Here is a 12,331-nt window from a genome sequence, read left to right as displayed (position 1 = left end):
TTCTCAAGTGTTGGGTCTTCGGAATCCAGGGGGATCCAACGCTTGGGGTAGGACTCTCGGCTTTTGGCCGGAAGCCCGTCATTACAGATATGGGGAGGATGATTCCATAGTTTCTTGGTCTCAGTCCTAACAGGCGGGTTCAGCTTACACCTGTGCCTCTATATCTGTTTTGATGCTATCCTTCGGGTAGGGTATGGAGTGGACCATCTGGGAAGTATACTCTCACTGTGCCGGTAGTGGAGAGTGTAAATCTCCTTCCCAACATGTGATGCCTTAATGTTCTCAAGCAGGTAAATCAAACTTCAAAAAATCACTCTTCTCTCTTCTTTTTTTATGATGGAATCTTGTGAAAATGACCCCACCTCCCCTGGATATGCTGACTCGCCCCCGGCACTGTTGACGACCTCTGGCAATTCATTTAAAGAAAACTCCGTTGACGACGTAGGAACAAAAAAGGACTATTCTTTAAACACTCGGAAAAAGGGTAATTTGGGCAACACAGGAAAACTGAAAGTCCTGCACGTTACCCAAATCCCTTTAGAAGCTAATTATGATGTGCTACATAAAATATTTGAGTGTTACGGATCAATAAATGAAATTAGAATGAAACTTCAAGATGATAATTGGGAATCTTGGTTATCATTTAATTGTCACGAGGAAGCATTTAATGCAAGCTGTAGCATTGTTGATATTAAAGTAGGTAATATGAATGTTAAGGGTGCTCTGTGTGATGGGGCACCTAAAGATCTGGATGTCTACAGACCAGCAGACTGGGCTGATAAAGATATAGAGGCAGATATACCATCCCAAAGAAAGCCAAAACCACCAATGTGGCTTCTTGCTCAATCTGTAGGAGGTACGGAAAATTATTTCAAGATATGCAAATTTCTTCAGAGGAAGGTAGGTACGATCGCACCTGGAGATATATCTCGATTTGGGAAGAAAAGTTTCTTGATAAAGGCCAAGTCATACACACAGTCTGTTATACTGTCTAATTTGAAGACAGTAAATGATGATATAAAATTGGACATCAAACCCCATCTAAACTTTAGCTATGGAAGGGGAGTGGTTTTTAATAGGGATCTGTATGAATTTACTGAAGAGGAGATATTGGCCATGTGTCCCCTATCAGTGTGGAAAGTACATAAAGTACCTGGAACATCAATGATTGTTCTTACTTTCCAGGATGCTGATGTACCTTTCCACATAGACATAGAAAACGAAAGGATCAGAGTTCAACCTTTTAAGCAGAAGCCACTGCAATGTTATAATTGCTTTAAATTTGGACATCCTTCCAAAGTTTGCAATAATGAAAAAATTTGTAATACTTGCTCCAAAATTTATCATGGGGATTGTACACTTGAGGCAAGGTGCTTAAACTGCAACTCCAATCATAAATCTAATGATAGGAGCTGCCAGTTTTATAAGTTAGAAGAGGCTGCCCTCAATAAATCAATTATTGAACATGTAAGCGTGGGGCATGCCAAGAGATTATTAAATAAATCTAATACTTATGCAAAAACATTAAAAACAGGAGAAAAAGTTCCTCGGGAATCATCTCACCCACCTACTACTGTAGGTAGTTCTCGAAAAAGGAATTCACAATCTATTGATAAAGTGCTGCATAAGACAAGAACATCTCCTCCTAAAGATTTATCATTGAGTATCAACAAAAAGACATTGCCCACCACTATCAAACCTTTGTCCCCCATTACAAAGGATAGTACTAACCTCTCCCAGGCCATATCCTTGCCTGATTTAATGGAGATTCCACCTGACACCAAGTTATCAGGTGTACCTGTAGTGGGGAAGGTACAAAAACCTGGTAACTTGCAACCTATTAATCGTAAAAGAGAGAGACCTCCATCTCTCTCACCCCCTTCCATAAGAAATACTAGAATTATGACATCAAATAAATATGATGTTTTGTCTGTTGATGTTGGCGATCAACCAGAAGACAATTTAAATAAATCAGAAATTCAAGTTGAGGTCCACCATCCCCCTCAACAAATATATAAAAAAGATACAAAGAAAAACTCCAACGTAAAACCCAACATAACAAGACCATCTCTGAAGAAACCTACAAGTAATAATGTTAGATTAAAAACTGCTAATGGGAAGACCTCACCCAAGACGTCTTCCAGAAATAATCCATAGTTTTCTCCTCCATTTTGCAATGGAACTGTCAGGGTTTGAGGGCGAAATATGAAGAACTTAAGCTCCTAATTCATGAGCATTCCCCCATAATAGTATGTCTACAGGAAAGTATGCTTGATTCTAACACTCCTAGTCCTCGAGAGTATGTTAGCTATAGAACACCATATAATCAACAAGCAGGGAGCCATGGCGGAAGTCTCATGTACATTCGTCGAGATGTTCCCCAAATACCCATGTCTATACGTACAACCCTGCAGGCAGTTGTTGTACAAATTGATATAGGGAGAAAATATACAATATGCTCTCTGTACTTACCTCCAAATGATAATATTTTATATGATGATTTAGCAGAGGTCATTCAACAACTCCCTCAACCTTTTCTCTTACTGGGAGATATGAATGGTAGACATCCTTTATGGGGTGATGTTTTGGCCAACACAAGGGGCAATATTATCTCATCAATTGTGGAGAATGAGGATGTGGGGCTCCTTAATACAGGAGAGCCCACGCACTTCCATGTTCAGACAGGTACTTTGTCATGCATTGACCTTTCAATTGCAAGCTCTAACTGCCTTCTTGATTTTGATTGGAGGACATTAGATGATTGGCATACTAGTGATCATGCACCAATCATTATAAACACCAACAAGGGTCCACCTTTGCAAAGATCGCCACGTTGGAATCTAGACAAGGCAGACTGGGTTAAATTTTCCGAGCTAAGTGAAATTGAAGGGAGAGCAGAACAGTTTGAAAGTATTGATGATGCCATAGACCTGCTGAATGGAACTCTTCATACAGCAGGAGTCAATTCAATCCCCAAAACAACAGGATTATTCAAACGACGACCAGTCCCGTGGTGGTCTTCAGAACTAACTGCACTCCACAGAGCCACAAGAAGATCTCTAACACGATTGCGTAGACTCCGAACTGATGAGAATTTAATTATGTACAAGAAATGTAGAGCACAGTTCCGTCGTGCCATGAAAGAAGCAAGGCGCCAGTCATGGATGTCTTTTGTTTCCTCCATTAACAGTAGAACACCACCATCTTCTGTGTGGAGGAAAGTAAAAAAGATAGCTGGCAAATTCACCCCCAACCCACCACCAGTGTTGAAGGTGAATGGCCAGTATGTAACTGAAGCAAATGAAGTTAGCAATGCCCTGGCTAATCATTTTTCAAATGTATCCAGCAAGTGTGAAGGAGCCCCTGGTCACCAGTATAGGAGCACTGAAGAAAAGAAAATTTTAAATTTTGCAACAAGAAGGGAAGAGTCGTATAATTCTCCTTTCACTGAAAGAGAATTTGATTCCGCACTTGCTCATTGCAACGATACAGCCCCTGGACCCGATGGAATTCCATATGCAATGATTAAACATGTACATTTTAATACAAAGCTATTTATTTTAAGTATTATTAATAGAATATGGCATGATCATAGCTACCCAAGTGTTTGGGAACTAGCCATTATTTTAGCCTTTTTAAAACCCGGTAAAGACAAGTTTTTAGCAGCAAACTATCGTCCTATTGCATTGACATCTTGTTTATGTAAAATCATGGAGAAGATGGTCAATGCAAGGCTGATATGGTACCTTGAAAAGAAAGGTATTTTATCACCGATTCAATGTGGATTCCGAAAAATGCACTCAACGACTGATGTGTTGATACGACTTGAGTCATCTATTTGTGAAGCCTTTGCTTCCAAACAGCACCATGTTACAGTATTTTTTGACCTTGAAAAGGCATATGATACCACATGGAGATATGGTATTCTTAAAACCATTCATGAATTGGGATTGAGAGGAGAGCTGCCACTATTTATTCAGGCATTTCTTTCACATAGAGTTTTTCAAGTGAGAGTGGGGGAAACTCTATCAGAGAGTAAGTGCCAGGAAGAAGGAGTTCCTCAGGGTAGTGTGCTGAGTGTAACCCTTTTTGCACTAGCAATTAATGGGATATCCTCAGCCATTCCCCAGGATGTTCTCTCAACACTATTTGTGGATGATCTCTCAATATCATTTGCTGGCACTAGAATGGCAATGGTTGAGAGAAAAATCCAACTCTCTATTGATAAAATTATCCAGTGGGCTGACATGAATGGATTTAAGTTCTCGACAAGTAAAACTACCATTGTCCATTTTTGTCGTATCCGGGGAGTACATCCAGACCCGGATATATACATTAAAGGTCAACGGATACCATGTGTATCGGAAACCAAATTTTTAGGTTTGATATTTGACTGTAGACTTACATGGGTTTCTCACCTAAAAGCGCTAAAAGCTAAATGTGTTGAAGCTCTGAATATCTTAAAAGTATTGTCCCATACATCATGGGGGGCAGACCGCAATACTATTTTAAAATTATACAAGGCCTTGATTTTTTCCAAAATTAGTTATGGTTGTGAGGTATATTCTTCAGCCACCCCAAGCCGGTTAAAAATATTAGACTCTATACATCATGCAGGTATTAGATTATCTACTGGAGCTTTTAAAACCTCGCCTATCCCAAGTCTCCTTGTTGATGCTGGAGAGTTACCTCTAGACCTTTACCGAATGTCTTCCATTCTTCGGTATTGGTTTAGAATGCAAAGACTCCCTAGCTCTCTAGCCTTTCAGACTGCAAGCCTTGTAAGACACGCATCATACTTTGAGTTGCACCCAAAATTTCCTCAACCTTATGGCTTTCGGGTGAAACGATTTTTAAATAGTCTGGATATAATTAGAAATAAGGTACTTCCATTCAAGTTATCATCAACGCCTCCATGGAAATTACCTGACATATCTTTTTGTAAATACTTTATTGGAGTTAAGAAGAATATGACTGACTTAGAATCCAGGTCTCTTTTTATGGAACATGTCGAAGAACATAGGGGATCGACTTTTATATATACTGATGGCTCCAAATCTGATGCTGGCGTTGGATTTGGAGTACATAGTAATGATTTTAATTGTAGAGGTGCACTTCCTCTAACAGCTTCCATATTTACTGCCGAACTGTATGGCATATTAACCGCTATTGAGAAAATAGCTTTGGAAAAGGAGGGTAATTTTACAATTTTTAGTGATGCAAGGAGTGTTCTTCAAGCTTTAGAAGTTTTTAATTCTAGTAACCCTCTAGTTTTAAAGATTTTAGAATGGCTTTTTATTATTGGACGGAAAGGTATAACTGTTCGATTTTGTTGGGTTCCAGCACATGTAGGTGTGTCTGGGAATGAGAAGGCAGATTTACTGGCGAAGAATGCGGCATCCGAGTTGCTACCAAGGAGGTATCCCATTCCATGTAACGATCTCCTACCTTACATCAAGAAATTGGTTTGTGATAAATGGCAACAGCACTGGGACAGTCAAGACGGTAATAAAATGAGGGAAGTAACAAATATCATATCACCTTGGAGGTATAACATGATTCCCCGAAAATGGGAGACGACTCTTTGTCGTCTCCGTATTGGTCACACACGGTTGACACACGAGTTTCTGCTGAAGGGCCAACACCAACCGTATTGCGAGGACTGCTTAGTACCTTTAACAGTGAGGCATTTGTTGACCGAATGCCCTAATTTTACTAACTTAAGAAATAGATATCTGTTTGAGGCTCGAGGTGAGGATGGCAGGTTTATCCTTGCCAAGATTCTTGGACATGTGTCTTACTATGCGAGCGGAATTTTTAGATTTATTTCAGAAGCAGGTCTTCTGAAAACTATTTAACTATTTTAATGACTTCTTAATTTTTATGGTTTTAATCGAATTCTCTTTTAATTTTCATATACAGTAAATGGTATCGGCGTCAATGACCTTAGATGTCAGGATGCCAGAAAACTTTCAATCAATCAATCCTACATTTCCTCGAGTTGCTCCTCCTGCCCAGCAGTTATAGAATTGGCTGTTTGCTACTATTCAGTGTTCAAGACCTTGGCTGCCTCAGGAACTTCTCCAAGTTTATCAACATCACCCCAAACTACGCGTCTCCACTTCAGAAAAGGCAGAACACTTTCAACGAGTGAATTAGTTGACCAAAATTTGATGTTTGTTGTACTTCAGTTGAGGAGGATGATAGTCTTATTTTTTTTCTCCTCTGATTTGACAGTTTATCCAGACTTCTGGAATGTATAGCCAAGATTAGATGCTCACGTTTCCTTTCCATCTTTTCGCCCCACACCCCAGAAGTGCGTCTGGAATGAAAGAATGTTCCGGAGAAGTGGAAGACCTCCAGACAGATCCGTAAGCAGCAGCCTTCTCGTACTCCATCGCCACCAGTTGGACTTGGGGGTCTCTTCACATTGTTTGTCTTCCCCCATCACCATTGACGAGACTCCAGAGTTCCCTCTTGAGGTAGAACCTTCAAAACAAGCAGAGGTTGTTCCATTGGAGGTTTTTACATCCGGGGCAGGGGAGTTGGGAATTTTTCTTTTATGAAGGTCATGAGCCTCATTCGACCAGTCAATGGCCCTGGGAAGGCTCGTCTTGAACCTGTAGTTGGTAGATATGCCCTTATAGATAGGTCTTTCCTGCAGATTCAGAGTTCAAGGCAGAACTGGAATCTTTCATGGTGTCATCAGGCCCCTGACATCTTACGTCAAGTATTAAAACAGATTTCTGACTATGATCACTAGCTGAAGGCAGTGAGATTATTGAAACTGCTACCATCTCCTCTTTTGCGTCAACATAAGTTCTACATGCCGGAAGGTGCGCATCCTATCCCAATGATCAGGACGTAACAACGTTGATACTGGCGGTGTCTCAGAACTGTGTAGCTCAGCAATCGGCTGCCTTTATAGACTTTTGGTTAGGGGCAGCGTCCTATTTTGCATTTTCTGAGAATCTCAGATTTGACTATATGCCCCGGAGCTGTAGTTGTTTTTTCTCCTGTGCTTTTTTTGGGGTCAACTGTGTTGTACAGCAAAGATATGCAGTCGTGAGTAGGTTCGTGATATCCGACCTTGTTCCTACCCTTGGAAGTAGCTGCAGCTGCTGAGAAGTAGGATAAGGATAGTCAAGGTACCTTCTTTAGGAGGGCAGTGTCGTAACTCTTTTCCGCTCCTCCACCCAAGTCTCATTCTTCCCCACCAGAGCCCTCACCTCAGTGTCGTCTGCTGGCTGATAATGACCTTACTCAAAACAAGAAACTAGGAAACTTCTCCCAGTTCTTTTGCTGTAGGGACCACCCCTTCCGAAAGAGTCGAGGACGGCGTGGTGTCTCCCGTTAGAGATGGCAATTCTCCTAACGCACCACCTGTTGGGGGATACCTGCAAAGTCATTGAACAAGGTGGCATTTCCACATGGCAGAATTCTGGGCATTAGAAGTTCTGTGATCACGGTATCTCATCCCATTCACACACTGTCACCCTCCTCTGACTCGGACTCTGATGAACCCGTCATAGTATTTGAGGGGATCAGAGAAATATCTCCTCTTGCAGGGCGAGCTTCACAAGATGCTGGAGAAGAACGTAATCAAAGAAGTCTTTGGCAAGTCCCCAGGATTCTTTAACTACATATTTTAAGCGGAAAAGCTGACAGGAGGAGGAAGGCCTGTCATAGACCTTTCCAACTTGAACCAGTTCATTCTCAAATCCTTGTTTAAGAAAAAAATGCCCAGGACAGTCATACATGCTGTTTGACAGGATATGACTTCCTGCTTGTCTGTAGACCTCAAGGATGCTTACTTCTAGATCCCAGTCCATCCAAGGTCAAGGAAGTATCTGAGATTTTCCATCCAAGGAAGGATCTTACAGTTCAAGATGTTGTGCTTCAGCTTGTCCGCGGCACCACAAGTGTTCAGCCCTCCTTTCACTCCAGTTTCCTCTCAGGCTAACGCCATAGGAACACTCGTTTTCTGGTACAGCACTGTCTCTATCATGGGGAGAAAAACGCTACAAATGAAACAAGGCTACTCCTATTGATTGTTCTTTTCTTCTGGACTATGTTTCTAAATTCTATTCCTTGAAACAGCGGCACCCTTCAAACTGACAAGCGGTGTCATAGAGCAGTCACACACACCTATGTTTGTGGTACAGCACTCTCTCTCCCATGTGGAGAAAAACACTACAAAAGAAACAATGCTGCTCCGAAGACACTCTTGAAGAGAGAGTGTGAAATAGAGCAACTCTAGATACATCGCCTTCAGTTCTAGAGAATTGATATGGTAAATCATGTCCTCCTGTGTCCATAGACTGGAAAAATACTGGACCTGGATATATGCTCTACACTCTTGCCAAGTAGTGTCCAAAGAAAGGAGAAACTCCGGAAGAGGGGCTTACAATGGGGACCGGCTGAACATGTTCTCTCCTCGAAGTCACCATGAGTGATCCGTTCTGACTTTTGGAGGGACTGTCCCCTAAACAGAGGGCGAGTTTGTCCAGTGCCTATTGGGTGAAATGCAAGCACTTCCTGCAGAGAAACCAACCGTTCTAGAGACGCAAAGTGCCCCAGGAGTCTTTGCCACTGTGTCGCTTCGAGTGAGTTCATCGTGAAGAAGGCTGCTGCAACTTTTCTGAATCAGAGTAGTTTGTCTCTAGACGGAAACACACTTGCTTGGACCGTATCAATACTCTTGCCCAAGTGCGGCATACGACCAAGGACCAACTTTTATATCCTGACATCAAGATCTTGACAAAACTTGAGTAGGTCTTTCTGATGTTGAATCTGAGCTGCCAGTAACAGCTAGTCATCAAGGTAACACAAAAGTCTGTTGTGAGCTCAGGATGACACCAGGGTAAAGACTCTAGTGAACGCTAGTAGTACTATAAACAGGTCGAATCAAAGGACTATTTGAATCTTCTTTTACTATTTTGGCATTGGATGGAATGGGATTTGAAAGTACTGTACTCGTCTTTGAGGTCTATGGACAGCAGGAAGTCGTTTTGTCTGACTGCTTGTAAGACTGTGCTGGGAGTCTCTCTTTTGTATAATGTTTGAAGAACCAAATGGTTCAAATGAGGAGTTGATGACTGGTCTCCAACCCCTTTCAACTTTTCGACTACGAACAAGTTGCAGTAGAAGCCTGGAGACCTGCCATACACTTCCTATGGCATTTTTCTATGGAATTCTTTCCCAGCATAGTCTGAACCTCGTCTTGTAAGATCCTCTCAAGTACAATACTGTAACTGGATCTTGGGAATCTGATTGAGAGGAAGGCAACAGTTGATAAACGGGCCAAAGTAACTGGAGCAAGATTCTCTATCATCTAGGCATCTGCCCCGTAGAGTTGCCACCTTGTCCGGTGACTTGACAGGGGTTCAACACAACGGGTGTCATGAGGGGAATGACCTCTTTAACGTGAATCTCACCGACTAAGACCACTCCAGTTGGATTGTGCATGACGATGAAAGGAATGAGACGAGTTGCCCTGTCTTCTGTAATTAGGATGGGCTAACTTAGGCTTAGTGGATCTTTTTAATTTGAAGCCGCACTTCGAAAGAAGGTGGCTTGACTCGCTTTCTCCCACTTCTGAACTACTACTGTGCCTTCTTCAGGAGGGAAAAATGTCGGGCATTACGTCAACGTTTGTTATGCCAAGGCAACGCATCCCGAGACGCCATTTGATGAACCAACTAGTTTATCACGGCGTCCTGACGCTTGAAGATGCAATTACTCCACAGGAGGGAACACTGGTGGATCAAAAATTTAAGAGCCTTGGGCAGTGAAAAGGACGAATTGTTCATACAGTTTCTTTTTTCAATACTCTCCATTTCTCTTGCCTCAATACTCCCCGTTTCTCTTGCCTCAATACTCCCAGTTTCTTTTGCCTCAATACTCCCAGTTTCTCTTGCCTCGATACTCCATTTCTCTTGCCTCGATACTCCATTTCTCTTGCCTCGATTCTCCATTTCTCTTGCCTCAATACTCCCCGTTTCTCTTGCCTCAAAACTCCCCGTTTCTCTTGCCTCAAAACTCCCAGTTTCTTTTGCCTCAATACTCCCAGTTTCTTTTGCCTCAAAACTCCCCGTTTCTCTTGCCTCAATACTCCCAGTTTCTTTTGCCTCGATACACCCCGTTTCTTTTGCCTCGATACTCCCCGTTTCTTTTGCCTCGATACTCCCCGTTTCTTTTGCCTCGATACTCCCCGTTTCTTTTGCCTCGATACTCCCCGTTTCTCTTGCCTCGATACTCCCCGTTTCTCTTGCCTCGATACTCCCCGTTTCTCTTGCCTCGATACTCCCAGTTTCTTTTGCCTCGATACTCCCCGTTTCTTTTGCCTCGATACTCCCCGTTTCTCTTGCCCCGATACTCCCCGTTTCTCTTGCCTCGATACTCCCCGTTTCTCTTGCCCCGATACTCCCCGTTTCTCTTGCCCCGATACTCCCCGTTTCTCTTGCCTCGATACTCCCCGTTTCTCTTGCCCCGATACTCCCCGTTTCTCTTGCCTCGATACTCCCCGTTTCTCTTGCCCCGATACTCCCCGTTTCTCTTGCCTCGATACTCCCCGTTTCTCTTGCCCCGATACTCCCCGTTTCTCTTGCCTCGATACTCCCCGTTTCTCTTGCCCCGATACTCCCCGTTTCTCTTGCCTCGATACTCCCCGTTTCTCTTGCCCCGATACTCCCCGTTTCTCTTGCCTCGATACTCCCCGTTTCTCTTGCCCCGATACTCCCCGTTTCTCTTGCCTCGATACTCCAAGTTTCTCTTGCCCCGATACTCCAAGTTTCTCTTGCCTCGATACTCCGTTTCTCAATACTCCCAGTTTCTCTTGCCTCAATACTCCCATTCTCCTCACTTTGTCTTCTCGAGTCATTAAAATACATTAATTTTTGGGACAGTTTTAATTGTTAACATATGTATTTTGGAGCCTCATTAGCCTTTTCTCTGTTTAAATTAAACTTGTCCGTTTCACATATGTAGTGTTTTTAATGACTTAATTTTAACTATTTCTTTGTTCCTATCTTGGTTTTTTAATACACATTTTGTCCCAGGTAAGACTACAGCAAATATAATATTACGTATTTAAGACTACAACAAATAACGATATAATATTGAGTATATTGTAATTATGTTCTTTTAGACATAACTTTGATAAGAATTTTAGAAAGATGAAAAATACTTTTATCTAAATAGGAGATAATTACATATGCAATCTAATACACTATATAATTTACCATTTTTCATTAGGCCTAATGTTATATCATTTGCACTAGGCCTAACGTTAAATATAGGTGATATTATATCATTTGTAATAGGCCTTGTGTCGTTAACATGGACCAAATGGGTTATTTAAAACCAAGATAGGAACAAATATATGTTATATTGACAAATTCCAAAATTCCATTGATAGAAATGTTCAGTATTTATGTAATATAGTGAAATATTGCGTAGTCTCTTTAATGCTGTTTGTATTGTTGTTTCTTATACGAGTCGCTTAAATGCTATTTGTTTTGTTTTATAGTCTCTTGAATAGCATTTAAGAGACTACAAAACCAAAATAAATTAGACTACAAAACAAAACAAATGCTCTTAAATGCTATTTGTTTTGTAGTCTGATTTATTTTGGTTTTGTAGTCTCTTAATTGCTATTTTAGAGACTACAAAACAAAACAAATATACATTTGAACCCTTTTCAGAGACTAAAAAGCAAAACAAAAATGCTCTTAAATGCTATAATAAAACAAATAGCATTTGTTTTGTTTTTTAGTCTCTTAAAAGGGTTCAAATGTATATTATAAAACAAATAGCATTTAATTCACTATGCAAATATTCTCTAATTTGTTAACTAATTGTGATATTTCATATTTTGCAGGTATAGGCCTAAGCAGAGAACTCAGCGTTGGAGCATAACTCATACCAGAAGATTGCAAAGAGTCGGAGACAAGAGGAGGATCGTCGACACCGAAGAAATCAATCCAAAGACGCTGGTAAATCCAGGGCAAAATTACGTAAAAATCTGGATCCATAATTGGAAGAATTCAAAGAAAATATTTTGTTTCTAATTTTTTTTTTTTTTGTGGCTGTGACAAAACAGTATCCCAGTTTTAAATTATTTTTGGAATAATAAAAAGTAATGATATTTATTATGTAATTTTATTTTGACCCAAAGAAATTATACACTTGTATTAATTTTGTACAACCAAAGATTTTGAACAATTGTAATAGTATATATGGGTTGTATGACTGGCCGGAATTTTGAAATGTTGGCTAAAAGTTGCCAGGTATTATATTTATCCTGAATTACTGGACATAGTCTCCAAAT

At 41.0% G+C, this 12,331-nt stretch overlaps 1 long non-coding RNA gene across 1 annotated transcript in view; it reads left to right on the top strand.

Moving 5' to 3' along the window:
• Window positions 1-12,034, top strand: part of LOC137633583 (uncharacterized) — a 223,404-nt gene extending 211,370 nt beyond the window's left edge. The window contains exon 3 of the long non-coding RNA XR_011042287.1: window positions 11,882-12,034. This is a non-coding gene — a long non-coding RNA (uncharacterized lncRNA). The remainder of the gene's footprint in view (window positions 1-11,881) is intronic.
• The last annotated feature ends 297 nt before the right edge of the window (window positions 12,035-12,331 follow it).

The sequence above is a fragment of the Palaemon carinicauda genome, chromosome 43 (assembly GCF_036898095.1).
Source record: "Palaemon carinicauda isolate YSFRI2023 chromosome 43, ASM3689809v2, whole genome shotgun sequence".
Classification (NCBI taxonomy): Eukaryota; Metazoa; Arthropoda; class Malacostraca; order Decapoda; family Palaemonidae; genus Palaemon; species Palaemon carinicauda.
This window is presented reverse-complemented; position numbering and strand designations above follow the sequence as displayed.